Genomic DNA, 19131 nt, shown 5'->3' with positions numbered 1-19131 from the left:
ACCACAAACCCAGCAGCCACTGCACATGACTCGCAGAAGAGACTGTCATGCAAACGAGCAGCGGAAACCCACCAACCACACCAAGGTACTGCACATCGCCAGAACTCGGAACAAACTGCCACACATAGGAACAACCCACCTAGCCCGCCCCCAGGCCAAGGCCCAGCGAAGACCCAGAGGACACCCACCACATCCTGGCTGAGCTATGCTGGAGTCCTAAATCTGCTACCTAACCCGCTGCAAGCTGCTACCCTACCGCAGGAAGAGGGAACAGCGAGCTCCATCAACTGGAAGGCCATCATTGTGAAGTTTGCAGCTTTTGTTGCAGAGCTGAACATCAACCCCCACCATGACGAGAGTGGCAAGGCTCGTCCTGAACCTATTCCCCGGCGAAGAAACAGATCAACATAGCATCTAAACCCAGCTACACCATTGTGATGTGGAATGCCAACGGTATCCAGAAGAACTCCCTCACCTGATGGAAACGACAAACATGAAGGCTACCTTGCTGCCAGAGACCCACCTGCAAGGAAATCAGAAGCTGAGCCTGGCGAACCAGAGTGTACCAGACCGACCAGCAGGAGCTAAAGGAGGGGGGACAGCAGTGATGGTGAAGGGGTGGAGGTGTAAAGAAATGCACTGGAGGGGGGTGTCTGTACTCCTGCTCTCTATATGGCAGAGGAGTCATGAGGACCCAGCCACGATTCTCTATAGGGTAGCTACGGTCGAGCAATAAAGGCCTAGCTTCTCAGGAGGTGATGCAGGCTGGTCCTTAAGTACAGTGTAGTCCCCAAGCACCCACAAAGCAATGTCCACACGCTATGTTAGTTAAAACACAGCTCTATATATAAATAAGGTTCAATGTTATATACACTATCACGATAATACACTTTGTGCTCTGACAATTATAAAATGGTAAATATATACAGTTCTAGGTGGTACCACGAATACTCTGATTCCATTAAAATGCATCAACTGTACTCCGTTCAAATAGCATACGAATCAACACAGCAAAACTATATCAACCATAGACTTAGGGGGAAGACAAGTGGGTTAGACAATTGGCAGAATACTGAGTCCCTACCAACCAGACACAGTTCTGTATGAGGATCCCCCCACCTAGGCAACCTGTAAATGAAGATGCACTACAAGCCCAGTCCATATATTGTCTATTAGAGTCTTATCATCTTCTATAGTTCTGCAACCCAAATGTACCTTGTGTTGTAGAGTTCTTTGTTGGGGAATCGACAGGCCCTTCTTGAATGCACTCCCTTTCAAGCAGGAGCCACGGGTCGTTGAACTTCCATGATGACGAAAAGGTGAACGTTTTAATTGAGGCAGCAGCTTCAGTCCTTGCGGTGCTCGTTGACGAGTGATCGAAAATGGCCTGCAACAGGGGAGGCGTGCGGTGCACCTCGACGACGATGGTTTGTTGTCGCAAAGTTAGTGAAGAACCTTGGCCCAGCAAGGGCGCCGAGACATTGGCATCTGGCGTCGGCGAACGGGACGTGACCACGGCTGTCTTCAGTAGCTTTGTCAGCATCTCTGAGGTCTTCGGGTGGCGGGAAGCCCACCAGCGGATTCTCCTTGGTCGGCGGTCTTGACTTTCTCCGGCAGGACCAAAGCTGTCGACGATGATGAACAAGGGAGTCCTTGGATCAAATGTTCTTAGGCAACGTAAGCACGGCGGCTCCGGTCGGCGACGGCGGACGGCTGTCCGGTGCTTCTTTTCGTGGTCCCCTTCTCCAGTCGGCAGCCTTTCGTTGGTCTGTCTACCAGGGAGGTTTGGCAAAGATCAGCTGGTGCATGATGGTCCCTCGTAGCTCGGGGAGAGGTCTCCTTACCAGGTCCTCTCTTGGATCAGTTCTTGAAGGCACAGCAGCTTTCAGATTACACGGAAGGGAACAGCGGTTCACCTTCTTCTTCCGGCTCGGCTTTGAGAGTAATCATCAAGTATCAACTTCAGATTCTGAACGATTTCTGGCAGTGAGAGGCCCCCAGATATACTGTTGATCTCCCATTCATTCGGCTGCGTCACACTCCGGCAACCAATCACTCAAAAGGGAATTCAGGCAGTTAGTCAAACAATCAAGCGCACAGTGCATTCAGGCCATTCTTCTCCATCCAGACACTCACAACACAGAATGTGGATTCGGACAAGTACTCTGCCACTACACACTACATTAATATTAGTTTCGGGCAGGCTGTGTCAGTCATTGTGTCAAACACCAGATACTAGACACCCATAACACAGAATGCGTATTCGTCATACACTCCATTCATCCAGGTCCCACCCCACGGCGTACCCACAACATGCAGCTGTTGGGAAGGCTCCAGCCAGTCTGGTCGGTACTTCCCCCACACTACCATATTTGGAACTTCCACCCAACAGCCTGTCAGGGGGAAGGGACTGAGTCAGGGCTTCACAGGACTTCAGGAAAACCAAGGTAACAGGCGATGGAAGGCAATAGGCCACTGGGGCCATTTTGTCTCCATCAGGAATCTACTGATTCCAATGACAGGGCCTGGGCATCCCAAAATGGAGGACGCTCAGGGAACCTGTCAATTCAGCACAGAGCTGCCACCAGCCCGTACCCTGCTCTGTGGGCCACACACAGGTCCCCAAAAACATACACTAGGAGTACAGGGTCGTACTCCCACCCATGGGTGCCATAATGGTATCCTAAGGATGTGTTCACCAAACCAAATACAGGAAGAGCCACACAGCCAGGAGTCCCAAACGAACTCCTGTGCGGAAAACAAGTCAGAACATACATGATAGAGATATAAAGGACAAGTATTCTGAGGCCTTGTCTCTCTGATGCATTTCCAGCATCACAGGTGGAGGGGGGGGGCATTCCTTCCCTTTACTGGTTCCACACAATGACTGTTCTACTTATCAGTCTGATCGCTTTTAAATCGTTGCCAAGTAGGGGATAAATGGCTCCTACTGGTTGCCCCTCTTTAGCTTGACAGCCGTTGCTGCTGCTCCAATGCCCCCATAATGTTACACATGAAATGGGTTCATGCCTTCCTCAGATAGGTGCACCTGACCCTCGAAGTAATAATTTGACTTACCTATGTGTATCAGGCTGTGGCTCTTGCGTGAGAAACCATGCATCTGCAACATGTGCCCATGGCTTGGTTGACTTTTTAGCAGGATTTTCCCACTGCTCGTGAGCGCTGCACTATTTCAGCTGTAGTGCACACTTTATGGCACAGTAGCAATGCTTATGGGGGTGGGGAGGTGGCTTCTCTTGATCCTTCTGGTGGATAGCGCCTGGCTCATATTAGCAAAGGGGTGCCTGCTAAGGTGTAATATTTACTTTTTGTTCTCCCAGTGTAGATCACTTTGGTTATGGGTTCTGTCCCTGCATACTCCTATTTCCGGTCCCTATAATTTCCTGTACATGTTCCTATCCGCAAGATGGGACTCTCTAAGGTTGATATTTACATTTAAGAAACTGAAACAGGTGTTTGTTTTTTAAAGGACATACACAAAATGACTGCAGCATTTAAGTTAATCGAGGTCTGCAGTTAAGAACGTATTGCCTCTCCAGAACACCCACCTCTAATTTTGTTAGCGAGCAGATGGAACTAGTTGAAGCCATAATGGGTGAAAGTCTTGGAGGAAGTTACCAAGAGACACTTCACTCACAAATTGGGAAACATCAGGCAAGAACATACATAGCAAGCCCACTATAAAGTAATTGTTTTGGGTACAGACAAGTTTCACAAATACTTGGAGCATACTAAATGTACTGGTTTTGTTCCTTCTTTTAGGCAATAATTCAATTCCTAGCACTCTTTAATGTTCTTTTCTGTGATTCAGACAATTCTCTATGTATTTGAAAGGATGGGGCAGTTGACCCATTGGCAATTCCTGGTGAAGTTAATTGTAAATGGCTGATAGAGGGTCTTGATGAAAGTGGAAGAGAAATACATGCAGAAAAGTACTTCAATGCAGTAGTGCTGTTCCAGTCAGCAGGTAAGCAATGTATTTTTATTTTGTCCATCTATTTGATGTTTGGGAGAGGAGGCTACATATGACATCCCTACGTGGAAGCATTCCCCTTTTTCACACATACAGATGAATGCTGCACAATGCCCACCACTCTTTTACAGCATCTCTATATCCTGTAGAGTAACTCTCTAAAGTATAGATGGCCTACATGATTTCTCTTATGTTATTGGGCATTTGTAGAGTGCCTTGTACCATTGGTATGATCTCAAAGCGCCATGGGTTGAACACCCTCAGGGACTGTAGTCCAGGTCAGAGTATGTGTGCAGCCAGACTGAGTTGTGGGTAGCTGCATAGGGAGGGACAGTGCCAAGAAGCGCGAGAATAAATAAAAGCAAGGGAACGGATAGGATTGCGCTTAAGGGGCGTCACTTAGCCCAGTGTACATCTCAAGCAAAAAGTCTGTTGTATTGATAGTCACATTTTGAAGTTTTAACTTACTTGCCTTTTTCTTACCCGCAGCCAAGAAACACTGTATTAAGACACAGAAAACAGAAGGACTCATTCCAGCTTTAAAAAGAAAGGCAGCGGATGAAAAGCTGCTACTGGTGGAATCTGGCAATCTGGGAAGCACTGGAAAACTAAAGTGTTGCTTGAGCTGCAAGAAAAAGATCCAGTGGAAAAAGCAAAAGGAAAAAAAAGAGAATTCTATTGTAAAAGCTGATGGGTGGAAACTGACTATTTCTAAACTTAGTAATGGCTGTGCACAGTTGGGGGTCACAAAATCTGGAAAACATGTCTTTTGGCAGGGATGGCTAGTGTTCTTCATTCCTCCTACATTCCTTCCTCAGAACCCGTCTGTTACTTTACCTGGACAATTGAAAGATACAGCAATCTGTCATGCAGGTAGACCTTTAACGGATTCTGTTTAGGTCACAGAGTATGTATTTTAGTGCATTGATTTGTAATTGTGAGAGTGTATTGGGTGTGATGGCATGTTTGCTTTAGGTGAGATCTGAAATTAGGTAGTTTACAGGTTGCTTTGTGACATTGTGGGTGTGGATTTGTAGTTTTGTACACTAAATCCCCAAACTTAGTTAACGACTTTTGAGTGGTCTAGCATAGAAGGCAAAGATGGAAAGTGAAGGCTGAAAATTCCCTTGAGGTTTTCCAGTATACTATCCATAAGTCTAACTAAACTCACCCTATATAGTACTACCAGTCTTATTCACAGGGGATGCATGCTAGGGGTAGTCAAAACCCCTTTCCTAAATCGTTTGGAAGCATCATGAAAGAACTCCTCCTGGAGTTGTCTGCAATAATAATTCACAATTCCACACACTCTCTCCTCTCCCCCCACCCCCGCACCCTCTGAAGCTGTTAATGGGTCATCCTGGAGTAATCCCCACCCATCCTGAAGTTGTCATTGTGTCATCCTGGAGTAATAAAAGATAATCACTGGAAGTAATCAGAACTCATCCTGGAGTAGTTTCTGTGATAATTCTAGAGTCCTCTCATTAAAATATTTTGGCCCATATACATACTTCAGGATGGTTTCGGATGATCTTCCCAAACTAGCCATGAATGACTCCTAGGATGGAGTCACTGGATGACTCCAGAAAGATCTTCCTTTTTGAGTTGGGAATGCCACTTTCTTTTAACTCCGTGTTCTTGACATGTCTATAGCTAACGTTGTTTTGTCCTGCGATTAGAACGAATACCAACATTACTTTGCTGTTTTAGGATTGCATTCTTTTATTACAAACGCTACCATTCTTGCATTGCATGGGATTCTGGAGTAACAATTCCTATGCTTCGATGGGAGCCCATAGGATCAGCCTACCACCTGTGTGTGGGATTTCCTAAAAAGAAACTTTGTACTCCCTTAGATTCCATTAGGTAACATTGCTGTGTTCTCTAGAATTTGAGTAACATTTGCGTTTACCGTGCACATTCCATATGGGAGCATTCATGTTTTCTCTTGGATTCAATAGGTGATAGTTCTTGGGTTCCCTAGGATATCCATGTTTCTGTGGTCACACCTTAAGTCAACAAGACATCATGTTCTCAACAAGCCAATCAGCGAACTCAATCACTTCACTGACAAACAGATAAAATGCTAACAAATCATATACAGACAAACATACCTAGCAAGCAGCTCAACCACACCCAACAAATAAAGCAACTGTCGTCCATCGACAAAAATCATATATATGCCCTACAAGCCAAATCAACTTGGCTCACCAACAAACCCATCAGTCCTCTTAGCCATATCCCACTCGGGCAGAAACACCCTTTGAATGGTGCGTCTCTTCTAATATTTTGCCACGCCCTTTTCCCTGTCTGTTGTCAACCTTGACCTCCTCTCTTTAAATCATTACTAGCTTCCTTGCCTGTGCTATTGATGATGCCCTGGGATCTATAACTCCTAAACCATTATGGGTAACATTCCCATAATCTCATTCCCAACCCAGCCATCTTGGCATGATTTTTGTCTCTCTACTCCGCCTCCCCTGTTTTGTGACTTCTATCACACACTCTGCTCCCCTGCCCCATGCCACCACGTACCTGTTTTTCTGATTCCATTCCAAGATTGTTTACAGCAACGTTGCATCCGTGATGATAAATATTAGTTCCCATCACAGGAAACTACCTGGCTGTAAAGACGGGAGGGGGTTATCTGTACTCCTGCCCTCTATACGGCAGAGTAGAAGTACAATGCATCCCAGCCAAGATTCTCTATATGGTAGAATGGACGAGCAACCAAGGTTTAAGCACTCAGGAGGTGATGCAGGCTGGTTCTTAGGTACAGTGTAGTCCCAAAGCCCCCACAAAGGAATGTCCACACACTGTTATGTGCCAACACAGTTCTTTATATAAAAATAAGGGATATACATCAATTAATAACACACTTTGTGCTCTGGCAATTCTAATATTGCAAATATATACAATGTCTTTGTGGTACCACACTTAACTATTGATTCCTTTAGAATGTATCAACTGCTGACAGTTATAAAGCATACACATCATGCAGCAATGTGTAACAGCATAGATCATAGGAAGGATGGCAAGTTAGGTTAAACAATGGCAGAATGCTTTCTTTAGCTACTAAGACGCAATTCTGAGTGAGGGTTCTCCCCACCTGGGTAACCTGTAATAAAGCGTATTAACAAGCTCAGTCCATTAATGTTTAAATAGTCGTGTTTCCTGGTTAAATTGGATAAACACCCCAATGTACTTAAGATAGAAGAGTTTCTTCAATGGTTCGTCGACTGTGGCCTCGAGAGTGACCTCCCTTTAAAGCAGGAGCCACAGGGCGTAGAGATTCCTCAAAGAAAAGTGAACACTTGTGTCAGGACAGCAGCTCTGACCTTTGCGGTGCTCGTGGAAGTCCTGTGAAGATGAGGGGTGCAGTCCACCTCTGTGGTGAGTTTGATGCTGCAAAGAAGACTCAGTGGTGGATGTAGGCCCAGCAGTGGGCGTTTGGTGTTGGAAGATGCTTTGGCGGTCCTTTGGCCTGTCAGTGCCGCAGCACGTACCTTGGGATAGCTTCGTTGATCGGGACTCGACCACGGGCTGGACTTCAGATCTTCACATAGTCAGTGTCTTTGTTGGCTTCTGGTGGCGGGAAACCCATCGGCAGACATTCCTCGGTAGCCGACGACCTCGACTTTCTGGCAGGACCAATCGGTTGACAGTGATGGCAAGGGAGCCCTTTGTTCAATATTCTTAGGCAGAGGTGGAGAGTTGTGGTTCAGGTCGTCGAGCAGCATGGTGTTAAGCTGTCCCTGCTTCTGGACGACTCGACTGGCTTCTAGCGGTTAGAAATCTTCCGAACCCCAGTCGACGGCAATGGACTTCGATGGCCTTGATGTACTTCAAGATTCTTGGTGGATCCCTTCTCCGTTCGACACCCTTTCGGGACTGGCTTCCAGGGTAGCTCGAGGAAGATCAGCTTTTGCAGGATGTTCATTCGTAGCTCGGCAGAGGTCTCTTAGCCAGGTCCTCTCGGATCAGTCCTCGACAGACTCAACAGCTTTAAGATTTGTCTAAGGAAAGCAGTAGTAATTCTTCTTCTTCGAGCTGGGCTTTAAGGAAAAGCAGCGTCAAGTTTCAACTTCAGCTTCTGAACAAATTGGGAAGTGAGAGCTCCCTGGATAAACACATCTGTCCCTCATACACTCTGCCTGAGCCAGGCTCAGTCAGCCAATCGCACAGGAGGACATTCATGCAGGCAGGTAGCCAGCCAATCAGGCTCACAGGCATTCAGGCTATTCACATCCACCCGAGACACCCATAAAAAGGAATGTGGATTGGGGCAAGCACCCAGCCTTTCAGCACACCACACTGCATTCATGTCAGTTTCAGGCAGGGCTGTCCCATTCATTGTGTCACACACACTGAAACCAGACACCCATGCTTATTGGTCACACACTCTATTCACCTAGGTCCGACCCCAGGGGTGTACCCACAACACACAGTCACTGGCGAGGCTCCAGCCAGTCTGGCCTGGACTTTCCCACAATACCATATATGGTTCTTCCACCCAACAGCAAGTCTGGGGAAGGGACAGAGTCGGGCTTCCCAGGACTTTGGGAAAACAAGGTAACAGGCAGTAGAAACTAAGAAGCCACAGGGGCCATTTTGCCTTCTATCGGGAATCCACCGATTCCTATGGCAGGGCCTGGGTATCCCAAAATTGAGGATACTCAGAGCACCTGTTAAATTCAGCATGGAGCTGCCACCAGTCCATACCCTGCTCTGTGGGCCACACACAGGTGCCCAAACACATATACCAGGGGTACAGGGTTGTATCCCCAACCATGGGTGCCATAAGGGTATCTCAAGGGTCTCTGTTCACCACAACCAAAATAGAGGAAAAGCTGCACTGCCAGGAGTCCCAAGTGGACTCTTGTGCAGAAAACAACACAGAACACACATGATAAGGGAGTACAGGGCAAGGACATGGAGGCCCTGTCCCTCCAATGCATTTCCAGCATCACACCGGCTGGCAACATCACGTGATAGCAATAGAGCTCCGAGGAGTAGGCTAGAGCGCCTGGTACATGATACACACATCCGTCACCGCGCAACGCCATCTGCATTGTCACCGTGCAGCACCATCTGCATTGCCAAGCTGAAAGCCCAAACGAAGCTGAACATTTAAGTGTGAGCCATTTGGCGCCTGACGTTTTGGCACAGCTCTTTCGCCGCTGGTCTTGCGCCCTGATGGCCGCTGGGACCTATTGCTGCTGGTATATTTCGGCGCAGCATTGCCAACACATACTTCTATTAAAGCGCTAAAATGGCCCAAAGTTGCCATATAGTAAAAAAGAATTCCCCAAATAATTGGACAAGGTCTTAAATATTTGTGTTTCAATGGGTTTTGTCACTAGTTTGACATAACGGGACGGCATTGTTAAGCACACCAAAAACCGTTTTGCTTCACTTGGCTATACTTACCTAGAATCCTACAAACACACACAACGGGTGCTTAGCTCCTTACCTCCCCCTCCACTAACTGCAACACTTCCCTCTCTCCTACAGGGCCTCGCACCCAAAGGTTTTTCCAAATGGCAGAAGTCTGTATACACAAGTCACAGTTACATTATATCTGGATGACCAGCTCACTGGCACCATTATTCAAGATGACCATTATAAGGCTTGCCCACACCTAGTGGAATGGTCCACTCATTAAAGAGACATTTCAATATAATGCATCCAATAAAACATGTGCACAGGTAAGGCCATTGAAGCCCTGTGCCATTGCTGGCCTATTGGCAGGCAGTATAATCCTAGGATAGGCAGCTTAATGGCTTCTCAGTGTGCTCCTTGGGTCCATTTTGCCCCGGATCAGGTGGGGAACTGGCTGTCTCAATCTAAAAAGAGCATTGGCAGCAGAAGAATTGCCTCCATATGGTGAGCCCCTTTGGGTCATTAGGTATGGGAATACCATTTTAAATTGATGACCGCCAAAACACCTGACACACCTTCTTTGGCTCAGGAGAAAAAATTACCTGTCACCTGTCTGGGTGAGGCTTGTAGACAATGCAAGATTTTTGCATAATCAAATTCAGTGATTGATGTATCCCCATGAATGGGAGATACTGGTTATCTATCAGTTGCTTACCTTCATGGTATGGATCTGGAATTCCACAAAATAATTCGGGTTTCTGTTAGGGCGCGTGTTTGGAGGCTGTTGGGAGAAGAGACACCTGTATCATCTTAATAAATACCTTTGACAGAGCTACGGGACACATGAGATTTGGTACACATCAACTTGAGAGTTTTATCATCAGTTCTGCACCACCACACTGTTACTTTTCTGAACACTGTTGCACGTTGAGTTGTAAAATTCTGGTGAGATAACTTGGTGATAAGCGCTTCCTTCAGATAGTTGTGCAACCTGCAGTCACAGGTTCAATTCAAGGACTGGAACACAGGCGGCACACACGAAGACTGAGCCAACTCCCCCAGACAATCCCACCAACACTTTCGCCCGTCCCTTAGTTACCGCCATGTAGCACAGTGGTGTGGAATTGTCGAGATATTGGCAATCACCACTCTACCTGAGAGGTTGACATTGGCAGGTGCACTGGCCACAGGAGTATGAAGGGAGGATAAGGGGAGCTATGAGAGAGCATGTTAGAGGTGGGGGCCAGAGGAGTAAGGAACCTTGTATGCCAGTCGGACCCAGATCAGGACAGAGCCGCACCAGGGGAGACTGCGCAAGCCGAGCGCCTGAATTCAGGATAGAGACGCAAACTAACCAACCCTACTAACAATTTCCCTTTCTGCATATACCTCTAAAACTCCAAACCAAACACAACCAAAATCTACAGCACAACAAACCGCACAAACTTCATTACATTGCAACAACAAAAGAAAAACACGCATAGTCTTGCACAACATTACACGACGACTACCGGCCGCAAACACCCCAGGCCCAGCCAACGGACCCACCGGGCTGAGGCCGCCAACAGCACATCAGTGCTCTCTTGCAATTTTCCTGCCTTCTCCCACTAACTCAACCTCCCCTCCTCTTTCAGAGCGCCAGGGAACCACTCCGGTGGTGATAGTGCGCGGTACAAATGTCCTTTAACATTAACATTAACATGAGCATACTCAGCCTTTTATCTGTCTAGAGATGGGAGGGCCAAAAGTCAGGCGTGACTAAATGTTACAGCATTAGGAGATCTGGGGTGTTTTGCTTGAGGCGCAACTGAAAGTGTGACTATTATTAGTTATGCCAAATGAAAACACGCAACCCATGCAGTGTGCTCAAGTGCACGCAGATCCAAATGATGTTGCCGGTGATGTCCACCACTTTTCATCTTACACAGCCTTGCATCGAACCCCGCCTGAAGCGTGACTCGCCCAAACCTGTCCAAGTTCCAACCCCCTGGACAAGAGTCCCCCTCTAACTGAACGGGCAAGATAAGTTAACATTATTACCGAGGCTCAACTTGCTCAGTGGATGCAGCTTTGCCCCTGTACTAGCGGCACTCCCAAATACACTCGACCTTCCCTATGTGAAGTCCCCGGTGTCATTTATTAACTTTCGGGATTGTTACTGATTGTTTCTCTCTCTTTTATTAATTTTAACTCCTAGTGGTGCCTGTTTCAGAAATACTCCATAACTGGGCCGTCAGTTCTCGAGTCTTCACTTGTTTTGCAGGTGTGCCCCTTGATTATTTTATTATTATCTCGCGCCTTGAGATACTTGTGTTTAGGCGCGTCATATCATATCCCCAGCAACTATATGGGAATTAAAGTGTTAAGCTCAGTCTGGGCTACCATTGGTCACTCATAGCTTACTTTGTGAACCATCTGCCTTGCCGTTGACTGTTAACCCATTGGGCCGAGCTCGGCTAACGTGTGTTACACCTGTAAACACTCCTCGATCCCTGCCCTCCTGGATTGCTTCCACAAAATGCACCCCTCCCTGTTACTGATCGCACACCCACATGCACCGTTAGTCTATTGCACATGCTCATGAAAATAGAAATAAGGTATCATTTTTCATTTGCTCGTATTATACCACAGGTACACTTAAAACCTAATATGAATGTCCTTTATGCTCTCATTTGACGCAAGGGCTTTTTAGGTACAGCTGCTAAATGGTAGCATACCGCCCCAAATTCACAGGGATTTTCAGTGAACAACAGCAACATTTCATTTTCGCACTGACCATCTCCTCTCCCATGAACCATTTAGGCCAACTTTCCCTCCTGTTATGGGGGCCTGCTTGCGGTGCGCAGCGCAATAATGAGACACACTGATGTGTTCTTAGCAGGTCCCCGCTCTGGTGTATCGAGTGCGCCAAGCGGGCCGTATTTATTGCCTTGCACAGTGCAACATCACAGCGTGCAGTCACCTGATACTACTACACTCCTCCCATTTTTTATAACAGTAAAACTTTGCCGATAACATAGACCAAGCATATATACAAACAACAAAACTCATGGAATCATCATTGTACGTGAAACAGCGGTATAACATTTGGAATGCCTGTGTACGAAAACTACATTTAGCATTAGCTCAGTAAACTGCTGTTGTTCATGTGCCCACGTCATAATCTCTTAAGTATGCAGGTGGCCCTCTCAGCTTGTGGGTTGGTTTATGGGTAGCAGCGCTCTGTTATGGTACATGGGATATCTCCTACCTGCTCACGGGATGTCTGCTCTCCTGTCCCTTCCTGGTATTGTCCCTCTGTGTCGTCCTCATCCTCGCTCATCTCTGGATGGCGGATTGGACGGTTCGCTTCACATCCCTATTACCCTGTCTGCAGCTGCGTTGGCTAGGAAAATCTGTAGAAGTAGCTTGAGTTTCTTGTTACTTGCCCGTGGCCTTGTGCTGCCGTCACTTGTGATCCCTTTACCTGAACTACCTTGAGTGGTGTTGGCTCGTGTATGAGAGGGCTCTTCCCTGATGGGTTACGGTTTCACAATAGAACTGTGTCGCCTCTGTGAGTGATCTCGCTGTTGGTCAGTGTCTCTTTCCAGGTGCGTACTTCCTCATTGTATATGATCCCCGGAGTGCTCCCTTCCAGTTCAGGGATAAAAGTGCAGGGACACCTCTGGAAGAGGGCTTCTGCTGGAGCAACTCCGGTAGAGCAGTGTGGAGTGGTTCTGATTTCGAGCAGGAACTGGAAGAGCGCTCTTCGCTCACACAACCCTTGGCTGTGAACTGTTCGGAAGGTCTAATTGAAAGTGTGCATGAAATGCTCTGCCTCTCCGTTTGCACGAGGCCAGACTAGGGTGATCTTCCGGTGTGTGATTCCCCTTCCGGATAGGAATTCTCCCAGGCCTGAGCAGTGAAATGGCTGCCCATTGTCTGAACACCCTGATCTGTGGAACCCGTGGGTGGCAGAACAAACTTCCATCGCTGGCACTATGTCGTGCAGTGCTAGGGAGGGTATCAATTCTACCTCAGGATAGCAAGACCATTGGTCCACCATCACAAGGAAATGTGAGTCTCGCTGTGTGGATCCAAAGTCCATGTGGACACAACCCAAGGTTCCTCGCTCCTTGGTGTTAGGAAAGATTTCGTAATTGTAGGGAATTTTCCTTCCATGTGGCAACCCCTAAACTTTTTGCTATTGTTTTTAACCTTGTTCTTGACTTTGCCAGAGAAGTACAGCCTTCTGCCGCACTTCTCTGGGCTTTCGCTCCTTTCTTACGGGGAAACTGACATGCCCTTAAGACAGTCAGTACCGGGGAACGTGGTTTCCCGTAGTTTCTTTTATCGTGTCGCAGCTTTAGTGCAACATGACACAAGAGGGCACTGTAAGCTAAGTTACAGCTCTCTTGGGTCTCTAGCCTTCTACAGACCCTAGATACTCTTTTAGGATGGTATTTGATCGGTGCAAGTCATTCAGGGACTCGAATGGTGGCAGCGATCGTTTTGTTTATTTTGAGCTCCTTTTGGCGTTCTGAGCACGTTTTTGCACTGAACCCAAAATGGTGGCCTGGCTCCCAAAATGGCCAGGCCGCGAGGCTCCTTTGTCTTGTCCATTGTCCGTCTTGCTCCCTTCACCTTCCCCAGGTCCGGCGACCCGGGGCCTTCCTTATTTGGGCATGTACTTTCCCGCGAAACGTGGTTGCTTTCGCGGGCTTCTACATGTCGTTTGTGTGCCTCCAGGGTGTGGGCTGGGATGTCTGGTCCCAATACACATCCTGGGTGCCAGAGAGTCTAGGGTGGTGTGAATGCCTGGGACCACCGTGGTCCGTGATTGGTCCACGTATGGTATGTGTTTTGATGAGCGGATCTCCCATTGGCTCCCCTCCGTTTTGGCGCGAAGGGAACCGTGGATAAGAGGGGGCTGGAAACACCACTACCATGTCGATCTCCTGAGTTCTCACGAACGAAGGAATACAGGAGCCAAGTATCCTGCAACTACGAGGCTGGACCGAGGAATCGCTGGTGACCCGCTGAAGGAATCCTCCTTTGCACTGCTGTCGTCCTGTGAAACCCTTTCCTCCTTGGATCGAACCAGAAGGCCTGTACTGGTGCTTCGACCTTTGGAATAGCAGGAACAGCTATTCTCGGCGACTTCATCATCTCCTGCCAAGTAAGCCTTCGGAAGTGTCTCTGGGCCATCCAGTTGACTGACCAGCTTACCAGGGAGTCCTGCTCTGTAACTGCCGCCAGGTTGTGTTGTATTTCGAGTCCTTGTCACTCTCCCACGCTTCGTACACTTGGCGTTCCCAAGTCTGAAGGGAGGAGTGTACATTTGGCTTGAATACACACGGCCGCTCCGTTGTCCTGCTGCGGCAACAAAACTGTGCTGGTTTCGTCGATTGGGACGTCTTTTTGCTCTACACGACTACGAGGCGTTCCCTGCTCTTCTGAACCTGCCAGCTGCTGAATCTAACGTGGAGAAGCCTGGGTCTGCTTGCTTCGGGGACCGGTGAGTAGTTTAGCTAGGATCTGGTCGCCCTCCTGCAGTATCCCATTGCTTTTCCCTGCTGTGTAAAAACAGCACCCTTTTGGCCGTACTCGCGCTCTGCTTCTGCCCGCTGTGGAGGCTGCGCTTGAGTTGCGGAACCTGCTCTCCTTCTGCTGTGCACTAACCCGAACTGCCGGACTTCCTACGAAGAGCTCCCCCTTTTGCCCGTTGGCACCGGCGTGGCAGGTACTTTGAGCACAAGGCTCCACTCTTCGCAGGGCTCGGACTTCCATCTAGTTAGGTGCCTCTGAAGGCGAACTGAGTCTAAAGCGTTATCGCACTGCCTGTTTTCCTTCCCTTTCAGGTGGACTGCATATTTCGTGCTTTAAACGCTTGCGACTGTGTATTTGTATATATATTGTGTTGATATGGTATGTGTTGGTTTAATATTGTGATATTGTGATTTTCTTGCTACGGTCATTGTTTTAAAGGCCTTAAAATAAATGTGTATCTATTTTTGATATAACAACTGTTTGGAGTAGTTTGTAAGCGCTCTTGCTTTGTGTGCTCATTGCGGGCTTTCAGTCACCCTCACCCCTCTTGAGACCTAGTCTTGACCGCCGCGATCGCTACCTTGATTGGTCTGGCTTGTCCAGAGGTTACCCTGTTCCAAGTAATTAGGTTGGCCTTCTGAACTTCTGCGCCACCAGGACAGAGTTCAGAAATCCGTCTTAACAAATTGGTGTACAGCGGTGGGATACGACTGAAGGTATCCAGTGTTGCGCTCGAACTAAGGCATTTCAGGTTATTCCAAACAGTACACGTAGTGAATTGTTATAGTATAACTTTAAAAAGGCCATAGTCCTATCAAACAGTATGGAAACAAGTACGTTGTTAACTTTAAATGCTTCCAAATCAGAAACGCTGAAAAAGATGTGTGCGGAGAGAGGTGTTTCCTCTCAAGGCACGAAATTGGAAATGATCCAAAGAATCGTGGCGTGGCAAGAAGCGCAGCTTGACGCTATTACTTCTGAGGACAGTGCGGAAGGTGGTGGGGCTGCTCTCACTGGTAGAACCGACGGTTCTGCCGCCGCACTGTTCCACTGCGACCACGAGGACAGGGAGGACGAGCTGTCTAATGTTTCCTCTGCCAGTGCTGATGGGGAGGCTATGCTTGAATTCAAGAAGCAAGAGCTGCGGTTTAGGCAGCAGGAGCTTGAATTCAGCATAGCCAAACTAAAAATCGAACAGGCAGAAAAACAAAAAGACAGGGATCACCAGTTGGAACTGGCCAAGCTTCAGGTTGCAAATGGATCCAAGGGTCCTGGACATGGGTCTGGGGCTTCCTCTCATCCACGGTTTCCAAAAGATCTGCTCAGTGTGTATGAAGAGAGGAATGACATTATGGACTGGCTGAATGCGTTTGAGTATGCATGCGAGGTCCAGGAAGTTGACAATGCTGATAAGATTGCGTGGTTGCTCAGTAGACTGCCCCATTCTGGCTGTAGTGCCATTATGGAAATGTCGAAGGCTGAGCGGGCTGATTTCGCAATGTTAAAGCAGACTCTCATTTTAAAGTTTGGGAAGACTCCGGCCCAATATTTAAAGCGTTTTCGAGAGTATAAGAAAAAGGAAGGTGGTACTTGGGTATCTTATGTCGCTGAATCTTTGAAAAACTTAACTGGCTGGGTCGAAGGCTATAAGGTTTCTACCTTCGACGGCATGATAAATCTTGTCATGCTGGAACACATTTTTGCTTCTTCTTCCCCGGAGCTTAAGCAGCATTTGGCCGATTCGAAGGAGATAGATCCTAAGAAGCTGGCCATTGCAGCAGACTTATGGGTGTCACATCGAGTGTCCCATAAGGACAAAACTCATCCTGGTAAGCAGGAGGAGGGGAAAAAGTCCAAAGATATGGAGGGTGGGGAATCTGCTAAATCTTCTTCCCAAAAGGGCCACAAAAAGAAAAACAAGGGTAAGACACAAGAGAACTCACAGGGTAGTGGAGGTGCGCCTCCGAAACAGAACTCTGGTTACAATAAGCCTCCCTACGTAAACAGACCCACTGGGGCTTGTTTTTCTTGTGGAGCAACTGACCATGTGAAGGGGGATCCCCGTTGTAAGGTTAGACCTTTGGGGGTCCACTCCGCTAATCTGGCCTTCTCCTCCTACGAGGAAGAAGAGATTACAGGAGCATCCTTCTCCTCAGACTCATTTCCCAGCGGAATAGAGGCTGAGGTAGTTTTAGTGTCCCTGGGTTCCTGGGAGCCTAAAGTCGCAGAGGCTTATGCTAGGATTCCGGATAATACCAAGCACTACTTTAAAGACAGTGTGCTGATCAATGGAGTGGATACTCCAGCTCTTAGGGATAGTGGGTGCAGCCGCACTGTAGTGGATTCTACCTTGGTAGACTCAGAGGAAGTTGCCAGAGCTACTCTGATGCCCACTAAGTTGGCTGACGGCCCCCTCCGTATGTTTCCAGTAATACCTGTAAATCTTACTTTAAATGGTACAGCAGTCAGGATTCCAGTGAGCATTCAGAGAAACGTCCCGGGAAAGGTCTTGTTGGGTAATGATCTCAGAGCTTTAGGGCTCGTAGGAGACACTGCCGAAAGACCCTACACACGGTCTCAAGCACGGGCAGCATTGGCCAAGTCCAATACGCCGCCCCAGCCAAAGGGGAAACCCAAGGCGAAAGGAGTCTACAAGTCAAAACGAGGGAAAGAGAATATTCCCCCGAGCTCGCCTACCACTGCGGTGGAGGAAGTTGGTCAATCGCCCGGGCCTGACGAGGAGGTGGCGATGCCTGAAGTATTCGACCCCAACGATCATCCTGAACTAAAAGACTTGTTAGTTGAAGGAGGTCCTGATAGGGACGAATTCAGTAAAGGCCAACTTGAGTGCCCATCTCTGGAAGGCCTAAGGAGACAGGCCTGCTCCCAGCTTGAGGGTGAACCTCCTGGGAAGCATAGGATTTATTGGGAAGGTGGACTCCTGTATAGTGAGCCCACAGAGTCTACAGAAGGAGACCATAGGAGGTTGGTGGTTCCCCTTGCTGTTAGGCCCTTCCTCCTGCAGTTGGCGCATGAAGTTCCCCTTGCTGGTCACCTCGGTATGAGGAAGACCAAGCAAAGGTTATCCATGCACTTCTACTGGCCCAAGATGGGGGAGCAAGTAGAAAGTCACTGCAGGAGTTGTGCCGCCTGCCAGTTGTCTGGTAAGGTTGGCGCGACAATCCAAGCTCCGTTGGTACCGCTCCCAGTTGTGGGGGTACCATTTGAAAGGGTAGGGATCGACATGGTTGGTCCCCTTGACCCGCAAACATCCTCAGGCAATAGGTTTATCCTGGTGTTGGTCGACCATGCAACCAGGTATCCTGAGGCCGTCCCATTTACAATTGTAACTGCCAAGCCAGTTGCAGAAGCTTTACTCGGCATGTTTACTAGGGTTGGCTTCCCTAAAGAAGTTGTGTCGGATCATGGCAGCAACTTTATGTCGAAGTATAGGCAGGCTATGTGGAAAGAATGTGGGGACACCTACAGGTTCTCTTCTGCATACCGCCCCCAGACCAATGGTCTGGGGGGGCGTTTCAGCAGGACGTTAAAGAGCATGATTGGGGCTCTGGAGGAGCCTCAGAGAAGGAAATGGGATCTTCTTGTTTCATGCTTACGGTTTGCCTACCGAGAGGTACCACAGGAGGGTGTTGGCTTCAGCCCCTTTGAACTTCTGTTCGGTCATCCCGTACGGGGACCCTTAGCCATCGTCAAAGAGGGATGGGAGATGCGCACTCCCCCTGTTACTACCAATGTAGTTGATTATGTGCTAGGGCTCAGAAAACGGATGGTACTTCTGATGGGCTTGGCTAGTGATAAATTGAAGGCAGGGCAAGCGCTGGTGAAACATTGGTACGACCAGAAAGCTTCCCTCATCAACTTTACACTTGGTCAGCAAGTCCTGATCATGAATCTCATAAGGCCTCGAGCTTTACAGGACAAATGGTCAGGCCCTTACCCAGTGGTGGAGCCCCTGGGTGAGGTTAACTATTCAGTGGACCTTGGAAGGCCTGGACAGGCTCCCAAAGTGTTTCACATGAATAGGCTGAAGGCTTTCGGCCCAAGCGTCGAAATCGCAGCACTGCTACTGGCTTCAGATGTTGAGGAAGAGGAGTCTGAACCTCTCCCCGACCTGTTCCCAAGCAGTCCTTCAGTTAGCTCTTTTGAGGGTGTCCGAGTGGCCCCTCACCAAAATGGACAAGGCTCAGTGGTTTACCTTGGACATG

At 48.2% G+C, this 19131-nt stretch overlaps 1 long non-coding RNA gene across 1 annotated transcript; it reads left to right on the top strand.

Annotated features, from left to right (window-relative positions):
• Positions 1–3435: 3435 nt before the first annotated feature.
• LOC138567487 (uncharacterized) lies at positions 3436–7139 on the top strand. The gene is made up of 2 exons (XR_011302225.1): positions 3436–3988; positions 4484–7139. It is a non-coding gene; the product is annotated as an uncharacterized lncRNA (long non-coding RNA).
• The last annotated feature ends 11992 nt before the right edge of the window (positions 7140–19131 follow it).

The sequence above is a fragment of the Ambystoma mexicanum genome, chromosome 1p, assembly GCF_040938575.1.
Source record: "Ambystoma mexicanum isolate Mex_15411 chromosome 1p, UKY_AmexF1_1, whole genome shotgun sequence".
In the NCBI taxonomy this organism is placed as follows: Eukaryota; Metazoa; Chordata; class Amphibia; order Caudata; family Ambystomatidae; genus Ambystoma; species Ambystoma mexicanum.
Note: the sequence above shows the minus strand (reverse complement) of the source record. Positions and strands in the feature narration are given on the sequence as shown.